The 19,802-nt window shown below is 40.6% G+C and overlaps 12 non-coding genes across 12 annotated transcripts; all 12 read right to left on the bottom strand.

Moving 5' to 3' along the window:
• Positions 1-6,687: 6,687 nt before the first annotated feature.
• TRNAT-UGU (transfer RNA threonine (anticodon UGU)) lies at positions 6,688-6,761 on the bottom strand. Its single transcript has one exon. It is a non-coding gene; the product is annotated as a tRNA-Thr (tRNA).
• A 318-nt stretch (positions 6,762-7,079) lies between these two features.
• Positions 7,080-7,153, bottom strand: TRNAT-UGU (transfer RNA threonine (anticodon UGU)). Its single transcript has one exon. It is a non-coding gene; the product is annotated as a tRNA-Thr (tRNA).
• A 2,551-nt stretch (positions 7,154-9,704) lies between these two features.
• On the bottom strand, positions 9,705-9,778 carry TRNAT-UGU (transfer RNA threonine (anticodon UGU)). The gene has a single exon. It is a non-coding gene; the product is annotated as a tRNA-Thr (tRNA).
• Positions 9,779-10,666: 888 nt separating this feature from the next.
• TRNAT-UGU (transfer RNA threonine (anticodon UGU)) lies at positions 10,667-10,740 on the bottom strand. The gene has a single exon. It is a non-coding gene; the product is annotated as a tRNA-Thr (tRNA).
• Positions 10,741-12,173: 1,433 nt separating this feature from the next.
• TRNAT-UGU (transfer RNA threonine (anticodon UGU)) lies at positions 12,174-12,247 on the bottom strand. The gene has a single exon. It is a non-coding gene; the product is annotated as a tRNA-Thr (tRNA).
• Positions 12,248-13,135: 888 nt separating this feature from the next.
• TRNAT-UGU (transfer RNA threonine (anticodon UGU)) lies at positions 13,136-13,209 on the bottom strand. The gene has a single exon. It is a non-coding gene; the product is annotated as a tRNA-Thr (tRNA).
• A 1,756-nt stretch (positions 13,210-14,965) lies between these two features.
• TRNAT-UGU (transfer RNA threonine (anticodon UGU)) lies at positions 14,966-15,039 on the bottom strand. Its single transcript has one exon. It is a non-coding gene; the product is annotated as a tRNA-Thr (tRNA).
• A 649-nt stretch (positions 15,040-15,688) lies between these two features.
• Positions 15,689-15,762, bottom strand: TRNAT-UGU (transfer RNA threonine (anticodon UGU)). The gene has a single exon. It is a non-coding gene; the product is annotated as a tRNA-Thr (tRNA).
• Positions 15,763-16,399: 637 nt separating this feature from the next.
• On the bottom strand, positions 16,400-16,473 carry TRNAT-UGU (transfer RNA threonine (anticodon UGU)). Its single transcript has one exon. It is a non-coding gene; the product is annotated as a tRNA-Thr (tRNA).
• Positions 16,474-17,703: 1,230 nt separating this feature from the next.
• Positions 17,704-17,777, bottom strand: TRNAT-UGU (transfer RNA threonine (anticodon UGU)). The gene has a single exon. It is a non-coding gene; the product is annotated as a tRNA-Thr (tRNA).
• Positions 17,778-18,756: 979 nt separating this feature from the next.
• Positions 18,757-18,830, bottom strand: TRNAT-UGU (transfer RNA threonine (anticodon UGU)). The gene has a single exon. It is a non-coding gene; the product is annotated as a tRNA-Thr (tRNA).
• A 637-nt stretch (positions 18,831-19,467) lies between these two features.
• On the bottom strand, positions 19,468-19,541 carry TRNAT-UGU (transfer RNA threonine (anticodon UGU)). Its single transcript has one exon. It is a non-coding gene; the product is annotated as a tRNA-Thr (tRNA).
• Between the last annotated feature and the right edge of the window lie 261 nt (positions 19,542-19,802).

Here is a 19,802-nt window from a genome sequence, read left to right as displayed (position 1 = left end):
TAGGAGGTTTGTTTCTGAGATGATGAAAACAAAGCACTGCTGAGATTTGAACTCAGGGTCTCACGTTTACAAGACAGGTGCTTTAACCAACTAAGCCACAGGGTCACATGCTTACCACATGTATTAAAACCTGAGCACTGGTTCATTTCTTATGCAGAAGAAACTCTTAATCTCACAATTGCACTATCAGTAGATACGTAGCCATGGTAAATTTGTGAGATGATGATGGAAACAAAGAACTGCTGAGATTCAAACTCAGTGTCTCCTGTTTACAAGACAGGCGCTTTAACCAACTAAGCCACAGTGCCACATGCTTATGATACAGAATATGCAGATAGAAGGAATGCCACGGCAAGGACAAAAGTAGGAAACATTAGGAATGATTGAAAAGATAGGAAGTTTGTTTCTGAGATGATGAAAACAAAGCACTGCTGAGATTTCAACTCAGTGTCTCTTGTTTACAAGACAGGCGCTTTAACCAACTAAGCCACAGTTCCACATGCTTATGATACAGAATAGGCAGATAGAAGGAATGCCACGGCAAGGACAAAAGTAGGAAACATTAGGAATGATTGAAAAGGTAGGAAGTTTGTTTCTCAGATGATGAAAACAAAGCACTGCTGAGATTTCAACTCAGTGTCTCTTGTTTAAAAGACAGTCGCCTTAACCAACTAAGCCACAGGGTCACATGCTTACGATACAGAGTAGGCATGATAAAAAAGATAGGAGGTTTGTTTCTGAGATGATGAAAACAAAGCACTGCTGAGATTTCAACTCAGTGTCTCTTGTTTACAAGACAGGCGCTTTAACCAACTAAGCCACAGTGCCACATGCTTATGATACAGAATAGGCAGATAGAAGGAATGCCACGGCAAGGACAAAAGTAGGAAACATTAGGAATGATTGAAAAGATAGCAAGTTTGTTTCTGAGATGATGAAAACAAAGCTCTGCTGATATTTCAACTCAGTGTCTCTTGTTTACAAGACAGTCGCCTTAACCAACTAAGCCACAGGGTCACATGCTTACCACATGTATTAAAACCTGAGCACTGGTTCATTTCTTATGCAGAAGAAACTCTTAATCTCACAATTGCAATATCAGTAGAGACGTAGCCATGGTAAATTTGTGAGGTGATGATGGAAACAAAGAACTGCTGAGATTCAAACTCAGTGTCTCCTGTTTACAAGACAGGCGCTTTAACCAACTAAGCCACAGTGCCACATGCTTATGATACAGAATAGGCAGATAGAAGGAATGCCACGGCAAGGACAAAAGTAGGAAACATTAGGAATGATTGAAAAGATAGCAAGTTTGTTTCTGAGATGATGAAAACAAAGCACTGCTGAGATTTCAACTCAGTGTCTCTTGTTTACAAGACAGGCGCTTTAACCAACTAAGCCACAGGGTCACGTGCTTACCACATGTATTAAAACCTGAGCACTGGTTCATTTCTTATGCAGAAGAAACTCTTAATCTCACAATTGCACTATCAGTAGATACGTAGCCATGGTAAATTTGTGAGATGATGATGGAAACAAAGAACTGCTGAATTTCAAACTCAGTGTCTCCTGTTTACAAGACAGGCGCTTTAACCAACTAAGCCACAGTGCCACATGCTTATGATACAGAATAGGCAGATAGAAGGAATGCCACGGCAAGGACAAAAGTAGGAAACATTAGGAATGATTGAAAAGATAGCAAGTTTGTTTCTGAGATGATGAAAACAAAGCACTGCTGAGATTTCAACTCAGTGTCTCTTGTTTACAAGACAGGCGCTTTAACCAACTAAGCCACAGTGCCACATGCTTATGATACAGAATAGGCAGATAGAAGGAATGCCACGGCAAGGACAAAAGTAGGAAACATTAGGAATGATTGAAAAGATAGGAAGTTTGTTTCTGAGATGATGAAAACAAAGCACTGCTGAGATTTCAACTCAGTGTCTCTTGTTTACAAGACAGGCGCTTTAACCAACTAAGCCACAGTGCCACATGCTTAAGATACAGAATATGCAGATAGAAGGAATGCCACGGCAAGGACAAAAGTAGGAAACATTAGGAATGATTGAAAAGATAGCAAGTTTGTTTCTGAGATGATGAAAACAAAGCACTGCTGAGATTTCAACTCAGTGTCTCTTGTTTACAAGACAGGCGCTTTAACCAACTAAGCCACAGTGCCACATGCTTATGATACAGAATAGGCAGATAGAAGGAATGCCACGGCAAGGACAAAAGTAGGAAACATTAGGAATGATTGAAAAGATAGCAAGTTTGTTTCTGAGATGATGAAAACAAAGCTCTGCTGATATTTCAACTCAGTGTCTCTTGTTTACAAGACAGTCGCCTTAACCAACTAAGCCACAGGGTCACATGCTTACCACAAGTATTAAAACCTGAGCACTGGTTCATTTCTTATGCAGAAGAAACTCTTAATCTCACAATTGCACTATCAGTAGAGACGTAGCCATGGTCAATTTGTGAGATGATAATGGAAACAAAGAACTGCTGAGATTCAAACTCAGTGTCTCCTGTTTACAAGACAGGCGCTTTAACCAACTAAGCCACAGCGCCACATGCTTACGATACAGAGTAGGCATGATAGAAAAGATAGGAGGTTTGTTTCTGAGATGATGAACACAAAGCACTGCTGAGATTTGAACTCAGGGTCTCACGTTTACAAGACAGGTGCTTTAACCAACTAAGCCACAGGGTCACATGCTTACCACATGTATTAAAACCTGAGCACTGGTTCATTTCTTATGCAGAAGAAACTCTTATTCTCACAATTGCACTATCAGTAGATACGTAGCCATGGTAAATTTGTGAGATGATGATGGAAACAAAGAACTGCTGAGATTCAAACTCAGTGTCTCCTGTTTACAAGACAGGCGCTTTAACCAACTAAGCCACAGTGCCACATGCTTATGATACAGAATAGGCAGATAGAAGGAATGCCACGGCAAGGACAAAAGTAGGAAACATTAGGAATGATTGAAAAGATAGCAAGTTTGTTTCTGAGATGATAAAACAAAGCACTGCTGAGATTTCAACTCAGTGTCTCTTGTTTACAAGACAGTCGCCTTAACCAACTAAGCCACAGTGCCACATGCTTATGATACAGAATAGGCAGATAGAAGGAATGCCACGGCAAGGACAAAAGTAGGAAACATTAGGAATGATTGAAAAGATAGCAAGTTTGTTTCTGAGATGATGAAAACAAAGCACTGCTGAGATTTCAACTCAGTGTCTCTTGTTTACAAGACAGGCGCTTTAACCAACTAAGCCACAGTGCCACATGCTTAAGATACAGAATATGCAGATAGAAGGAATGCCACGGCAAGGACAAAAGTAGGAAACATTAGGAATGATTGAAAAGATAGCAAGTTTGTTTCTGAGATGATGAAAACAAAGCACTGCTGAGATTTCAACTCAGTGTCTCTTGTTTACAAGACAGGCGCTTTAACCAACTAAGCCACAGTGCCACATGCTTATGATACAGAATAGGCAGATAGAAGGAATGCCACGGCAAGGACAAAAGTAGGAAACATTAGGAATGATTGAAAAGATAGCAAGTTTGTTTCTGAGATGATGAAAACAAAGCTCTGCTGATATTTCAACTCAGTGTCTCTTGTTTACAAGACAGTCGCCTTAACCAACTAAGCCACAGGGTCACATGCTTACCACAAGTATTAAAACCTGAGCACTGGTTCATTTCTTATGCAGAAGAAACTCTTAATCTCACAATTGCACTATCAGTAGAGACGTAGCCATGGTCAATTTGTGAGATGATAATGGAAACAAAGAACTGCTGAGATTCAAACTCAGTGTCTCCTGTTTACAAGACAGGCGCTTTAACCAACTAAGCCACAGCGCCACATGCTTACGATACAGAGTAGGCATGATAGAAAAGATAGGAGGTTTGTTTCTGAGATGATGAACACAAAGCACTGCTGAGATTTGAACTCAGGGTCTCACGTTTACAAGACAGGTGCTTTAACCAACTAAGCCACAGGGTCACATGCTTACCACATGTATTAAAACCTGAGCACTGGTTCATTTCTTATGCAGAAGAAACTCTTATTCTCACAATTGCACTATCAGTAGATACGTAGCCATGGTAAATTTGTGAGATGATGATGGAAACAAAGAACTGCTGAGATTCAAACTCAGTGTCTCCTGTTTACAAGACAGGCGCTTTAACCAACTAAGCCACAGTGCCACATGCTTATGATACAGAATAGGCAGATAGAAGGAATGCCACGGCAAGGACAAAAGTAGGAAACATTAGGAATGATTGAAAAGATAGCAAGTTTGTTTCTGAGATGATAAAACAAAGCACTGCTGAGATTTCAACTCAGTGTCTCTTGTTTACAAGACAGTCGCCTTAACCAACTAAGCCACAGTGCCACATGCTTATGATACAGAATAGGCAGATAGAAGGAATGCCACGGCAAGGACAAAAGTAGGAAACATTAGGAATGATTGAAAAGATAGCAAGTTTGTTTCTGAGATGATGAAAACAAAGCACTGCTGAGATTTCAACTCAGTGTCTCTTGTTTACAAGACAGGCGCTTTAACCAACTAAGCCACAGGGTCACGTGCTTACCACATGTATTAAAACCTGAGCACTGGTTCATTTCTTATGCAGAAGAAACTCTTAATCTCACAATTGCACTATCAGTAGAGACGTAGCCATGGTAAATTTGTGAGATGATGATGGAAACAAAGAACTGCTGAGATTCAAACTCAGTGTCTCCTTTTTACAAGACAGGCGCTTTAACCAAATAAGCCACAGCACCACATGCTTACGATACAGAGTAGGCATGATAGAAAAGATAGGAGGTTTGTTTCTGAGATGATGAAAACAAAGCACTGCTGAGATTTGAACTCGGGGTCTCACGTTTACAAGACAGGTGCTTTAACCAACTAAGCCACATGGGTCACATGCTTACAACATGCATTAAAACCTGAGCACTGGTTCATTTCTTATGCAGAAGAAACTCTTAATCTCACAATTGCACTATCAGTAGAGACGTAGCCATGGTAAATTTGTGAGATGATGATGGAAACAAAGAACTGCTGAGATTCAAACTCAATGTCTCCTGTTTACAAGACAGGCGCTTTAACCAACTAAGCCACAGCACCACATGCTTACGATACAGAGTAGGCATGATAGAAAAGATAGGAGGTTTGTTTCTGAGATGATGAAAACAAAGCACTGCTGAGATTTGAACTCAGGGTCTCACGTTTACAAGACAGGTGCTTTAACCAACTAAGCCACAGGGTCACATGCTTACAACATGCATTAAAACCTGAGCACTGGTTCATTTCTTATGCAGAAGAAACTCTTAATCTCACAATTGCACTATCAGTAGAGACGTAGCCATGGTAAATTTGTGAGATGATGATGGAAACAAAGAACTGCTGAGATTCAAACTCAGTGTCTCCTGTTTACAAGACAGGCGCTTTAACCAACTAAGCCACAGTGCCACATGCTTATGATACAGAATAGGCAGATAGAAGGAATGCCACGGCAAGGACAAAAGTAGGAAACATTAGGAATGATTGAAAAGATAGCAAGTTTGTTTCTGAGATGATGAAAACAAAGCACTGCTGAGATTTCAACTCAGTGTCTCTTGTTTACAAGACAGGCGCTTTAACCAACTAAGCCACAGTGCCACATGCTTATGATACAGAATAGGCAGATAGAAGGAATGCCACGGCAAGGACAAAAGTAGGAAACATTAGGAATGATTGAAAAGATAGCAAGTTTGTTTCTGAGATGATGAAAACAAAGCTCTGCTGATATTTCAACTCAGTGTCTCTTGTTTACAAGACAGTCGCCTTAACCAACTAAGCCACAGGGTCACATGCTTACCACATGTATTAAAACCTGAGCACTGGTTCATTTCTTATGCAGAAGAAACTCTTAATCTCACAATTGCACTATCAGTAGAGACGTAGCCATGGTAAATTTGTGAGATGATGATGGAAACAAAGAACTGCTGAGATTCAAACTCAGTGTCTCCTGTTTACAAGACAGGCGCTTTAACCAACTAAGCCACAGCACCACATGCTTACGATACAGAGTAGGCATGATAGAAAAGATAGGAGGTTTGTTTCTGAGATGATGAAAACAAAGCACTGCTGAGATTTGAACTCAGGGTCTCACGTTTACAAGACAGGTGCTTTAACCAACTAAGCCACAGGGTCACATGCTTACAACATGCATTAAAACCTGAGCACTGGTTCATTTCTTATGCAGAAGAAACTCTTAATCTCACAATTGCACTATCAGTAGAGACGTAGCCATGGTCAATTTGTGAGATGATAATGGAAACAAAGAACTGCTGAGATTCAAACTCAGTGTCTCCTGTTTACAAGACAGGCGCTTTAACCAACTAAGCCACAGCGCCACATGCTTACGATACAGAGTAGGCATGATAGAAAAGATAGGAGGTTTGTTTCTGAGATGATGAAAACAAAGCACTGCTGAGATTTGAACTCAGGGTCTCACGTTTACAAGACAGGTGCTTTAACCAACTAAGCCACAGGGTCACATGCTTACCACATGTATTAAAACCTGAGCACTGGTTCATTTCTTATGCAGAAGAAACTCTTAATCTCACAATTGCACTATCAGTAGAGACGTAGCCATGGCAAGTTTGTGAGATAATGATGGAAACAAGGCACTGCTGAGATTCGAACTCAGGGTCTCCTGTTTACAAGACAGGCGCTTTAACCAACTAAGCCACAGTGCCACATGTTTATGATACAGAATAGGCAGATAGAAGGAATGCCACGGCAAGGACAAAAGTAGGAAACATTAGGAATGATTGAAAAGATAGGAAGTTTGTTTCTGAGATGATGAAAACAAAGCTCTGCTGAGATTTCAACTCAGTGTCTCTTGTTTACAAGACAGTTGCCTTAACCAACTAAGCCACAGGGTCACATGCTTACCACATGTATTAAAACCTGAGCACTGGTTCATTTCTTATGCAGAAGAAACTCTTAATCTCACAATTGCACTATCAGTAGAGACGTAGCCATGGCAAGTTTGTGAGATAATGATGGAAACAAGGCACTGCTGAGATTCGAACTCAGGGTCTCCTGTTTACAAGACAGGCGCTTTAACCAACTAAGCCACAGTGCCACATGTTTATGATACAGAATAGGCAGATAGAAGGAATGCCACGGCAAGGACAAAAGTAGGAAACATTAGGAATGATTGAAAAGATAGGAAGTTTGTTTCTGAGATGATGAAAACAAAGCACTGCTGAGATTTCAACTCAGTGTCTCTTGTTTACAAGACAGGCGCTTTAACCAACTAAGCCACAGTGCCACATGCTTATGATACAGAATATGCAGATAGAAGGAATGCCACGGCAAGGACAAAAGTAGGAAACATTAGGAATGATTGAAAAGATAGGAAGTTTGTTTCTGAGATGATGAAAACAAAGCACTGCTGAGATTTCAACTCAGTGTCTCTTGTTTACAAGACAGTCGCCTTAACCAACTAAGCCACAGGGTCACATGCTTACCACAAGTATTAAAACCTGAGCACTGGTTCATTTCTTATGCAGAAGAAACTCTTAATCTCACAATTGCACTATCAGTAGAGACGTAGCCATGGTAAATTTGTGAGATGATGATGGAAACAAAGAACTGCTGAGATTCAAACTCAGTGTCTCCTGTTTACAAGACAGGCGCTTTAACCAACTAAGCCACAGCACCACATGCTTACGATACAGAGTAGGCATGATAGAAAAGATAGGAAGTTTGTTTCTGAGATGATGAAAACAAAGCACTGCTGAGACTTCAACTCAGTGTCTCTTGTTTACAAGACAGTCGCCTTAACCAACTAAGCCACAGGGTCACATGCATTAAAACCTGAGCACTGGTTCATTTCTTATGCAGAAGAAACTCTTAATCTCACAATTGCACTATCAGTAGAGACGTAGCCATGGTCAATTTGTGAGATGATAATGGAAAGAAAGAACTGCTGAGATTCAAACTCAGTGTCTCCTGTTTACAAGACAGGCGCTTTAACCAACTAAGCCACAGTGCCACATGCTTATGATACAGAATATGCAGATAGAAGGAATGCCACGGCAAGGACAAAAGTAGGAAACATTAGGAATGATTGAAAAGATAGGAAGTTTGTTTCTGAGATGATGAAAACAAAGCACTGCTGAGATTTCAACTCAGTGTCTCTTGTTTACAAGACAGTCGCCTTAACCAACTAAGCCACAGGGTCACATGCTTACCACAAGTTTTAAAACCTGAGCACTGGTTCATTTCTTATGCAGAAGAAACTCTTAATCTCACAATTGCACTATCAGTAGAGACGTAGCCATGGTCAATTTGTGAGGTGATAATGGAAAGAAAGAACTGCTGAGATTCAAACTCAGTGTCTCCTGTTTACAAGACAGGCGCTTTAACCAACTAAGCCACAGTGCCACATGCTTATGATACAGAATATGCAGATAGAAGGAATGCCACGGCAAGGACAAAAGTAGGAAACATTAGGAATGATTGAAAAGATAGGAAGTTTGTTTCTGAGATGATGAAAACAAAGCACTGCTGAGATTTCAACTCAGTGTCTCTTGTTTACAAGACAGTCGCCTTAACCAACTAAGCCACAGGGTCACATGCTTACCACATGTATTAAAACCTGAGCACTGGTTCATTTCTTATGCAGAAGAAACTCTTAATCTCACAATTGCACTATCAGTAGATACATAGCCATGGCAAGTTTGTGAGATGATGATGGAAACAAGGCACTTTTGAGATTCGAACTCAGGGTCTCCTGTTTACAAGACAGGCGCTTTAACCAACTAAGCCACAGTGCCACATGCTTATGATACAGAATAGGCAGATAGAAGGAATGCCACGGCAAGGACAAAAGTAGGAAACATTAGGAATGATTGAAAAGATAGGAAGTTTGTTTCTGAGATGATGAAAACAAAGCACTGCTGAGATTTCAACTCAGTGTCTCTTGTTTACAAGACAGGTGCTTTAACCAACTAAGCCACAGTGCCACATGCTTATGATACAGAATAGGCAGATAGAAGGAATGCCACAGCAAGGACAAAAGTAGGAAACATTAGGAATGATTGAAAAGATAGGAAGTTTGTTTCTGAGATGATGAAAACAAAGCACTGCTGAGATTTCAACTCAGTGTCTCTTGTTTACAAGACAGTCGCCTTAACCAACTAAGCCACAGGGTCACATGCTTACCACATGTATTAAAACCTGAGCACTGGTTCATTTCTTATGCAGAAGAAACTCTTAATCTCACAATTGCACTATCAGTAGAGACGTAGCCATGGTAAATTTGTGAGATGATGATGGAAACAAAGAACTGCTGAGATTCAAACTCAGTGTCTCCTGTTTACAAGACAGGCGCTTTAACCAACTAAGCCACAGCACCACATGCTTACGATACAGAGTAGGCATGATAGAAAAGATAGGAGGTTTGTTTCTGAGATGATGAAAACAAAGCACTGCTGAGATTTGAACTCAGGGTCTCACGTTTACAAGACAGGTGCTTTAACCAACTAAGCCACAGGGTCACATGCTTACAACATGTCTTGAAACCTGAGCACTGGTTCATTTCTTATGCAGAAGAAACTCTTCATCTCACAATTGCACTATCAGTAGAGACGTAGCAATGGCAAATTTGTGAGATAATTATGGAAACAAGGCACTGCTGAGATTCGAACTCAGGGTCTCCTGTTTACAAGACAGGTGCTTTAACCAACTAAGCCACAGTGCCACATGCTTATGATACAGAATATGCAGATAGAAGGAATGCCACGGCTAGGACAAAAGTAGGAAACATTAGGAATGATTGAAAAGATAGGAAGTTTGTTTCTGAGATGATGAAAACAAAGCACTGCTGCGATTTCAACTCAGTGTTTCTTGTTTACAAGACAGGCGCTTTAACCAACTAAGCCACAGTTCCACATGCTTATGATACAGAATAGGCAGATAGAAGGAATGCCACGGCAAGGACAAAAGTAGGAAACATTAGGAATGATTGAAAAGATAGGAAGTTTGTTTCTGAGATGATGAAAACAAAGCACTGCTGAGACTTCAACTCAGTGTCTCTTGTTTACAAGACAGTCGCCTTAACCAACTAAGCCACAGGGTCACATGCATTAAAACCTGAGCACTGATTCATTTCTTATGCAGAAGAAACTCTTAATCTCACAATTGCACTATCAGTAGAGACGTAGCCATGGTCAATTTGTGAGATGATAATGGAAAGAAAGAACTGCTGAGATTCAAACTCAGTGTCTCCTGTTTACAAGACAGGCGCTTTAACCAACTAAGCCACAGTGCCACATGCTTATGATACAGAATATGCAGATAGAAGGAATGCCACGGCAAGGACAAAAGTAGGAAACATTAGGAATGATTGAAAAGATAGGAAGTTTGTTTCTGAGATGATGAAAACAAAGCACTGCTGAGATTTCAACTCAGTGTCTCTTGTTTACAAGACAGTCGCCTTAACCAACTAAGCCACAGGGTCACATGCTTACCACAAGTTTTAAAACCTGAGCACTGGTTCATTTCTTATGCAGAAGAAACTCTTAATCTCACAATTGCACTATCAGTAGAGACGTAGCAATGGCAAGTTTGTGAGATAATTATGGAAACAAGGCACTGCTGAGATTCGAACTCAGGGTCTCCTGTTTACAAGACAGGTGCTTTAACCAACTAAGCCACAGTGCCACATGCTTATGATACAGAATATGCAGATAGAAGGAATGCCACGGCTAGGACAAAAGTAGGAAACATTAGGAATGATTGAAAAGATAGGAAGTTTGTTTCTGAGATGATGAAAACAAAGCACTGCTGCGATTTCAACTCAGTGTTTCTTGTTTACAAGACAGGCGCTTTAACCAACTAAGCCACAGTTCCACATGCTTATGATACAGAATAGGCAGATAGAAGGAATGCCACAGCAAGGACAAAAGTAGGAAACATTAGGAATGATTGAAAAGATAGGAAGTTTGTTTCTGAGATGATGAAAACAAAGCACTGCTGAGATTTCAACTCAGTGTCTCTTGTTTACAAGACAGTCGCCTTAACCAACTAAGCCACAGGGTCACATGCTTACCACAAGTTTTAAAACCTGAGCACTGGTTCATTTCTTATGCAGAAGAAACTCTTAATCTCACAATTGCACTATCAGTAGATACATAGCCATGGCAAGTTTGTGAGATGATGATGGAAACAAGGCACTTTTGAGATTCGAACTCAGGGTCTCCTGTTTACAAGACAGGCGCTTTAACCAACTAAGCCACAGTGCCACATGCTTATGATACAGAATAGGCAGATAGAAGGAATGCCACGGCAAGGACAAAAGTAGGAAACATTAGGAATGATTGAAAAGATAGGAAGTTTGTTTCTGAGATGATGAAAACAAAGCACTGCTGAGATTTCAACTCAGTGTCTCTTGTTTACAAGACAGGTGCTTTAACCAACTAAGCCACAGTGCCACATGCTTATGATACAGAATAGGCAGATAGAAGGAATGCCACAGCAAGGACAAAAGTAGGAAACATTAGGAATGATTGAAAAGATAGGAAGTTTGTTTCTGAGATGATGAAAACAAAGCACTGCTGAGATTTCAACTCAGTGTCTCTTGTTTACAAGACAGTCGCCTTAACCAACTAAGCCACAGGGTCACATGCTTACCACATGTATTAAAACCTGAGCACTGGTTCATTTCTTATGCAGAAGAAACTCTTAATCTCACAATTGCACTATCAGTAGAGACGTAGCCATGGTAAATTTGTGAGATGATGATGGAAACAAAGAACTGCTGAGATTCAAACTCAGTGTCTCCTGTTTACAAGACAGGCGCTTTAACCAACTAAGCCACAGCACCACATGCTTACGATACAGAGTAGGCATGATAGAAAAGATAGGAGGTTTGTTTCTGAGATGATGAAAACAAAGCACTGCTGAGATTTGAACTCAGGGTCTCACGTTTACAAGACAGGTGCTTTAACCAACTAAGCCACAGGGTCACATGCTTACAACATGTCTTGAAACCTGAGCACTGGTTCATTTCTTATGCAGAAGAAACTCTTCATCTCACAATTGCACTATCAGTAGAGACGTAGCAATGGCAAATTTGTGAGATAATTATGGAAACAAGGCACTGCTGAGATTCGAACTCAGGGTCTCCTGTTTACAAGACAGGTGCTTTAACCAACTAAGCCACAGTGCCACATGCTTATGATACAGAATATGCAGATAGAAGGAATGCCACGGCTAGGACAAAAGTAGGAAACATTAGGAATGATTGAAAAGATAGGAAGTTTGTTTCTGAGATGATGAAAACAAAGCACTGCTGCGATTTCAACTCAGTGTTTCTTGTTTACAAGACAGGCGCTTTAACCAACTAAGCCACAGTTCCACATGCTTATGATACAGAATAGGCAGATAGAAGGAATGCCACGGCAAGGACAAAAGTAGGAAACATTAGGAATGATTGAAAAGATAGGAAGTTTGTTTCTGAGATGATGAAAACAAAGCACTGCTGAGACTTCAACTCAGTGTCTCTTGTTTACAAGACAGTCGCCTTAACCAACTAAGCCACAGGGTCACATGCATTAAAACCTGAGCACTGATTCATTTCTTATGCAGAAGAAACTCTTAATCTCACAATTGCACTATCAGTAGAGACGTAGCCATGGTCAATTTGTGAGATGATAATGGAAAGAAAGAACTGCTGAGATTCAAACTCAGTGTCTCCTGTTTACAAGACAGGCGCTTTAACCAACTAAGCCACAGTGCCACATGCTTATGATACAGAATATGCAGATAGAAGGAATGCCACGGCAAGGACAAAAGTAGGAAACATTAGGAATGATTGAAAAGATAGGAAGTTTGTTTCTGAGATGATGAAAACAAAGCACTGCTGAGATTTCAACTCAGTGTCTCTTGTTTACAAGACAGTCGCCTTAACCAACTAAGCCACAGGGTCACATGCTTACCACAAGTTTTAAAACCTGAGCACTGGTTCATTTCTTATGCAGAAGAAACTCTTAATCTCACAATTGCACTATCAGTAGAGACGTAGCAATGGCAAGTTTGTGAGATAATTATGGAAACAAGGCACTGCTGAGATTCGAACTCAGGGTCTCCTGTTTACAAGACAGGTGCTTTAACCAACTAAGCCACAGTGCCACATGCTTATGATACAGAATATGCAGATAGAAGGAATGCCACGGCTAGGACAAAAGTAGGAAACATTAGGAATGATTGAAAAGATAGGAAGTTTGTTTCTGAGATGATGAAAACAAAGCACTGCTGCGATTTCAACTCAGTGTTTCTTGTTTACAAGACAGGCGCTTTAACCAACTAAGCCACAGTTCCACATGCTTATGATACAGAATAGGCAGATAGAAGGAATGCCACGGCAAGGACAAAAGTAGGAAACATTAGGAATGATTGAAAAGATAGGAAGTTTGTTTCTGAGATGATGAAAACAAAGCACTGCTGAGACTTCAACTCAGTGTCTCTTGTTTACAAGACAGTCGCCTTAACCAACTAAGCCACAGGGTCACATGCATTAAAACCTGAGCACTGGTTCATTTCTTATGCAGAAGAAACTCTTAATCTCACAATTGCACTATCAGTAGAGACGTAGCCATGGTCAATTTCTGAGATGATAATGGAAAGAAAGAACTGCTGAGATTCAAACTCAGTGTCTCCTGTTTACAAGACAGGCGCTTTAACCAACTAAGCCACAGTGCCACATGCTTATGATACAGAATATGCAGATAGAAGGAATGCCACGGCAAGGACAAAAGTAGGAAACATTAGGAATGATTGAAAAGATAGGAAGTTTGTTTCTGAGATGATGAAAACAAAGCACTGCTGAGATTTCAACTCAGTGTCTCTTGTTTACAAGACAGTCGCCTTAACCAACTAAGCCACAGGGTCACATGCTTACCACAAGTTTTAAAACCTGAGCACTGGTTCATTTCTTATGCAGAAGAAACTCTTAATCTCACAATTGCACTATCAGTAGAGACGTAGCCATGGTCAATTTGTGAGATGATAATGGAAAGAAAGAACTGCTGAGATTCAAACTCAGTGTCTCCTGTTTACAAGACAGGCGCTTTAACCAACTAAGCCACAGCGCCACATGCTTACGATACAGAGTAGGCATGATAGAAAAGATAGGAGGTTTGTTTCTGAGATGATGAAAACAAAGCACTGCTGAGATTTCAACTCAGTGTCTCTTGTTTACAAGACAGTCGCCTTAACCAACTAAGCCACAGGGTCACATGCATTAAAACCTGAGCACTGGTTCATTTCTTATGCAGAAGAAACTCTTAATCTCACAATTGCACTGTCAGTAGAGACGTAGCCATGGTAAATTTGTGAGATGATGATGGAAACAAAGAACTGCTGAGATTCAAACTCAGTGTCTCCTGTTTACAAGACAGGCGCTTTAACCAACTAAGCCACAGCGCCACATGCTTACGATACAGAGTAGGCATGATAGAAAAGATAGGAGGTTTGTTTCTGAGATGATGAAAACAAAGCACTGCTGAGATTTGAACTCAGGGTCTCACGTTTACAAGACAGGTGCTTTAACCAACTAAGCCACAGTGCCACATGCTTATGATACAGAATAGGCAGATAGAAGGAATGCCACGGCAAGGACAAAAGTAGGAAACATTAGGAATGATTGAAAAGATAGGAAGTTTGTTTCTGAGATGATGAAAACAAAGCACTGCTGAGATTTCAACTCAGGGTCTCACGTTTACAAGACAGGTGCTTTAACCAACTAAGCCACAGGGTCACATGCTTACAACATGCATTAAAACCTGAGCACTGGTTCATTTCTTATGCAGAAGATACTCTTAATCTCACAATTGCACTATCAGTAGAGACGTAGCCATGGCAAGTTTGTGAGATAATGATGGAAACAAGGCACTGCTGAGATTCGAACTCAGGGTCTCCTGTTTACAAGACAGGCGCTTTAACCAACTAAGCCACAGTGCCACATGCTTATGATACAGAATATGCAGATAGAAGGAATGCCACGGCAAGGACAAAAGTAGGAAACATTAGGAATGATTGAAAAGATAGGAAGTTTGTTTCTGAGATGATGAAAACAAAGCACTGCTGAGATTTCAACTCAGTGTCTCTTGTTTACAAGACAGTCGCCTTAACCAACTAAGCCACAGGGTCACATGCATTAAAACCTGAGCACTGGTTCATTTCTTATGCAGAAGAAACTCTTAATCTCACAATTGCACTGTCAGTAGAGACGTAGCCATGGTAAATTTGTGAGATGATGATGGAAACAAAGAACTGCTGAGATTCAAACTCAGTGTCTCCTGTTTACAAGACAGGCGCTTTAACCAACTAAGCCACAGCGCCACATGCTTACGATACAGAGTAGGCATGATAGAAAAGATAGGAGGTTTGTTTCTGAGATGATGAAAACAAAGCACTGCTGAGATTTGAACTCAGGGTCTCACGTTTACAAGACAGGTGCTTTAACCAACTAAGCCACAGGGTCACATGCTTACAACATGTATTGAAACCTGAGCACTGGTTCATTTCTTATGCAGAAGAAACTCTCAATATCACAATTGCACTATCAGTAGAGACGTAGCCATGGCAAGTTTGTGAGATGATGGAAACAAGGCACTGCTGAGATTCGAACTCAGGGTCTCCTGTTTACAAGACAGGCGCTTTAACCAACTAAGCCACAGTGCCACATGCTTACGATACAGAATAAGCAGATAGAAAAGATAGGAAGTTTGTTTCTGAGATGATGAAAACAAAGCACTGCTGAGATTTCAACTCAGTGTCTCTTGTTTACAAGACAGGCGCTTTAACCAACTAAGCCACAGTTCCACATGCTTATGATACAGAATAGGCAGATAGAAGGAATGCCACGGCAAGGACAAAAGTAGGAAACATTAGGAATGATTGAAAAGATAGGAAGTTTGTTTCTGAGATGATGAAAACAAAGCACTGCTGAGATTTCAACTCAGTGTCTCTTGTTTACAAGATAGGCGCTTTAACCAACTAAGCCACAGTTCCACATGCTTATGATACAGAATAGGCAGATAGAAGGAATGCCACGGCAAGGACAAAAGTAGGAAACATTAGGAATGATTGAAAAGATAGGAAGTTTGTTTCTGAGATGATGAAAACAAAGCACTGCTGAGATTTCAACTCAGTGTCTCTTGTTTACAAGACAGTTGCCTTAACCAACTAAGCCACAGGGTCACATGCATTAAAACCTGAGCACTGGTTCATTTCTTATGCAGAAGAAACTCTTAATCTCACAATTGCACTATCAGTAGAGACGTAGCCATGGCAAGTTTGTGAGATAATGATGGAAACAAGGCACTGCTGAGATTTGAACTCAGGGTCTCCTGTTTACAAGACAGGCGCTTTAACCAACTAAGCCACAGTGCCACATGCTTATGATACAGAATATGCAGATAGAAGGAATGCCACGGCAAGGACAAAAGTAGGAAACATTAGGAATGATTGAAAAGATAGGAAGTTTGTTTCTGAGATGATGAAAACAAAGCACTGCTGAGATTTCAACTCAGTGTCTCTTGTTTACAAGACAGTCGCCTTAACCAACTAAGCCACAGGGTCACATGCATTAAAACCTGAGCACTGGTTCATTTCTTATGCAGAAGAAACTCTTAATCTCACAATTGCACTATCAGTAGAGACGTAGCCATGGTAAATTTGTGAGATGATGATGGAAACAAAGAACTGCTGAGATTCAAACTCAGTGTCTCCTGTTTACAAGACAGGCGCTTTAACCAACTAAGCCACAGCGCCACATGCTTACGATACAGAGTAGGCATGATAGAAAAGATAGGAGGTTTGTTTCTGAGATGATGAAAACAAAGCACTGCTGAGATTTGAACTCAGGGTCTCACGTTTACAAGACAGGTGCTTTAACCAACTAAGCCACAGGGTCACATGCTTACAACATGTATTGAAACCTGAGCACTGGTTCATTTCTTATGCAGAAGAAACTCTTAATCTCACAATTGCACTATCAGTAGAGACGTAGCCATGGCAAGTTTGTGAGATGATGATGGAAACAAGGCACTGCTGAGATTTGAACTCAGGGTCTCCGGTTTACAAGACAGGTGCTTTAACCAACTAAGCCACAGTGCCACATGCTTATGATACAGAATAGGCAGATAGAAGGAATGCCACGGCAAGGACAAAAGTAGGAAACATTAGGAATGATTGAAAAGATAGGAAGTTTGTTTCTGAGATGATGAAAACAAAGCACTGCTGAGATTTCAACTCAGTGTCTCTTGTTTACAAGACAGGCCCTTTAACCAACTAAGCCACAGTTCCACATGCTTATGATACAGAATAGGCAGATAGAAGGAATGCCACGGCAAGGACAAAAGTAGGAAACATTAGGAATGATTGAAAAGATAGGAAGTTTGTTTGTGAGATGATGAAAACAAAGCACTGCTGAGATTTCAACTCAGGGTCTCACGTTTACAAGACAGGTGCTTTAACCAACTAAGCCACAGGGTCACATGCTTACAACATGCATTGAAACCTGAGCACTGGTTCATTTCTTATGCAGAAGAAACTCTTAATCTCACAATTGCACTATCAGTAGAGACGTAGCCATGGCAAGTTTGTGAGATGATGGAAACAAGGCACTGCTGAGATTCGAACTCAGGGTCTCCTGTTTACAAGACAGGCGCTTTAACCAACTAAGCCACAGTGCCACATGCTTACGATACAGAATAAGCAGATAGAAAAGATAGGAAGTTTGTTTCTGAGATGATGAAAGCAAAGCACTGCTGAGATTTCAACTCAGTGTCTCTTGTTTACAAGACAGGCGCTTTAACCAACTAAGCCACAGTTCCACATGCTTATGATACAGAATAGGCAGATAGAAGGAATGCCACGGCAAGGACAAAAGTAGGAAACATTAGGAATGATTGAAAAGATAGGAAGTTTGTTTCTGAGATGATGAAAACAAAGCACTGCTGAGATTTCAACTCAGTGTCTCTTGTTTACAAGATAGGCGCTTTAACCAACTAAGCCACAGTTCCACATGCTTATGATACAGAATATGCAGATAGAAGGAATGCCACGGCAAGGACAAAAGTAGGAAACATTAGGAATGATTGAAAAGATAGGAAGTTTGTTTCTGAGATGATGAAAACAAAGCACTGCTGAGATTTCAACTCAGTGTCTCTTGTTTACAAGACAGTCGCCTTAACCAACTAAGCCACAGGGTCACATGCATTAAAACCTGAGCACTGGTTCATTTCTTATGCAGAAGAAACTCTTAATCTCACAATTGCACTGTCAGTAGAGACGTAGCCATGGTAAATTTGTGAGATGATGATGGAAACAAAGAACTGCTGAGATTCAAACTCAGTGTCTCCTGTTTACAAGACAGGCGCTTTAACCAACTAAGCCACAGCGCCACATGCTTACGATACAGAGTAGGCATGATAGAAAAGATAGGAGGTTTGTTTCTGAGATGATGAAAACAAAGCACTGCTGAGATTTGAACTCAGGGTCTCACGTTTACAAGACAGGTGCTTTAACCAACTAAGCCACAGGGTCACATGCTTACAACATGTATTGAAACCTGAGCACTGGTTCATTTCTTATGCAGAAGAAACTCTCAATCTCACAATTGCACTATCAGTAGAGACGTAGCCATGGCAAGTTTGTAAGATGATGGAAACAAGGCACTGCTGAGATTCGAACTCAGGGTCTCCTGTTTACAAGACAGGCGCTTTAACCAACTAAGCCACAGTGCCACATGCTTACGATACAGAATAAGCAGATAGAAAAGATAGGAAGTTTGTTTCTGAGATGATGAAAACAAAGCACTGCTGAGATTTCAACTCAGTGTCTCTTGTTTACAAGACAGGCGCTTTAACCAACTAAGCCACAGTTCCACATGCTTATGATACAGAATAGGCAGATAGAAGGAATGCCACGGCAAGGACAAAAGTAGGAAACATTAGGAATGATTGAAAAGATAGGAAGTTTGTTTCTGAGATGATGAAAACAAAGCACTGCTGAGATTTCAACTCAGTGTCTCTTGTTTACAAGATAGGCGCTTTAACCAACTAAGCCACAGTTCCACATGCTTATGATACAGAATAGGCAGATAGAAGGAATGCCACGGCAAGGACAAAAGTAGGAAACATTAGGAATGATTGAAAAGATAGGAAGTTTGTTTCTGAGATGATGAAAACAAAGCACTGCTGAGATTTCAACTCAGTGTCTCTTGTTTACAAGACAGTTGCCTTAACCAACTAAGCCACAGGGTCACATGCATTAAAACCTGAGCACTGGTTCATTTCTTATGCAGAAGAAACTCTTAATCTCACAATTGCACTATCAGTAGAGACGTAGCCATGGCAAGTTTGTGAGATAATGATGGAAACAAGGCACTGCTGAGATTCGAACTCAGGGTCTCCTGTTTACAAGACAGGCGCTTTAACCAACTAAGCCACAGTGCCACATCCTTATGATACAGAATATGCAGATAGAAGGAATGCCACGGCAAGGACAAAAGTAGGAAACATTAGGAATGATTGAAAAGATAGGAAGTTTGTTTCTGAGATGATGAAAACAAAGCACTGCTGAGATTTCAACTCAGTGTCTCTTGTTTACAAGACAGTCGCCTTAACCAACTAAGCCACAGGGTCACATGCATTAAAACCTGAGCACTGGTTCATTTCTTATGCAGAAGAAACTCTTAATCTCACAATTGCACTGTC

This window comes from Ranitomeya variabilis, chromosome 7 (genome assembly GCF_051348905.1).
Source record: "Ranitomeya variabilis isolate aRanVar5 chromosome 7, aRanVar5.hap1, whole genome shotgun sequence".
NCBI classification, from domain to species: Eukaryota; Metazoa; Chordata; class Amphibia; order Anura; family Dendrobatidae; genus Ranitomeya; species Ranitomeya variabilis.
The sequence above is the reverse complement of the archived record's forward strand: the minus strand, read 5'-3'. Positions and strand labels throughout refer to the sequence as shown.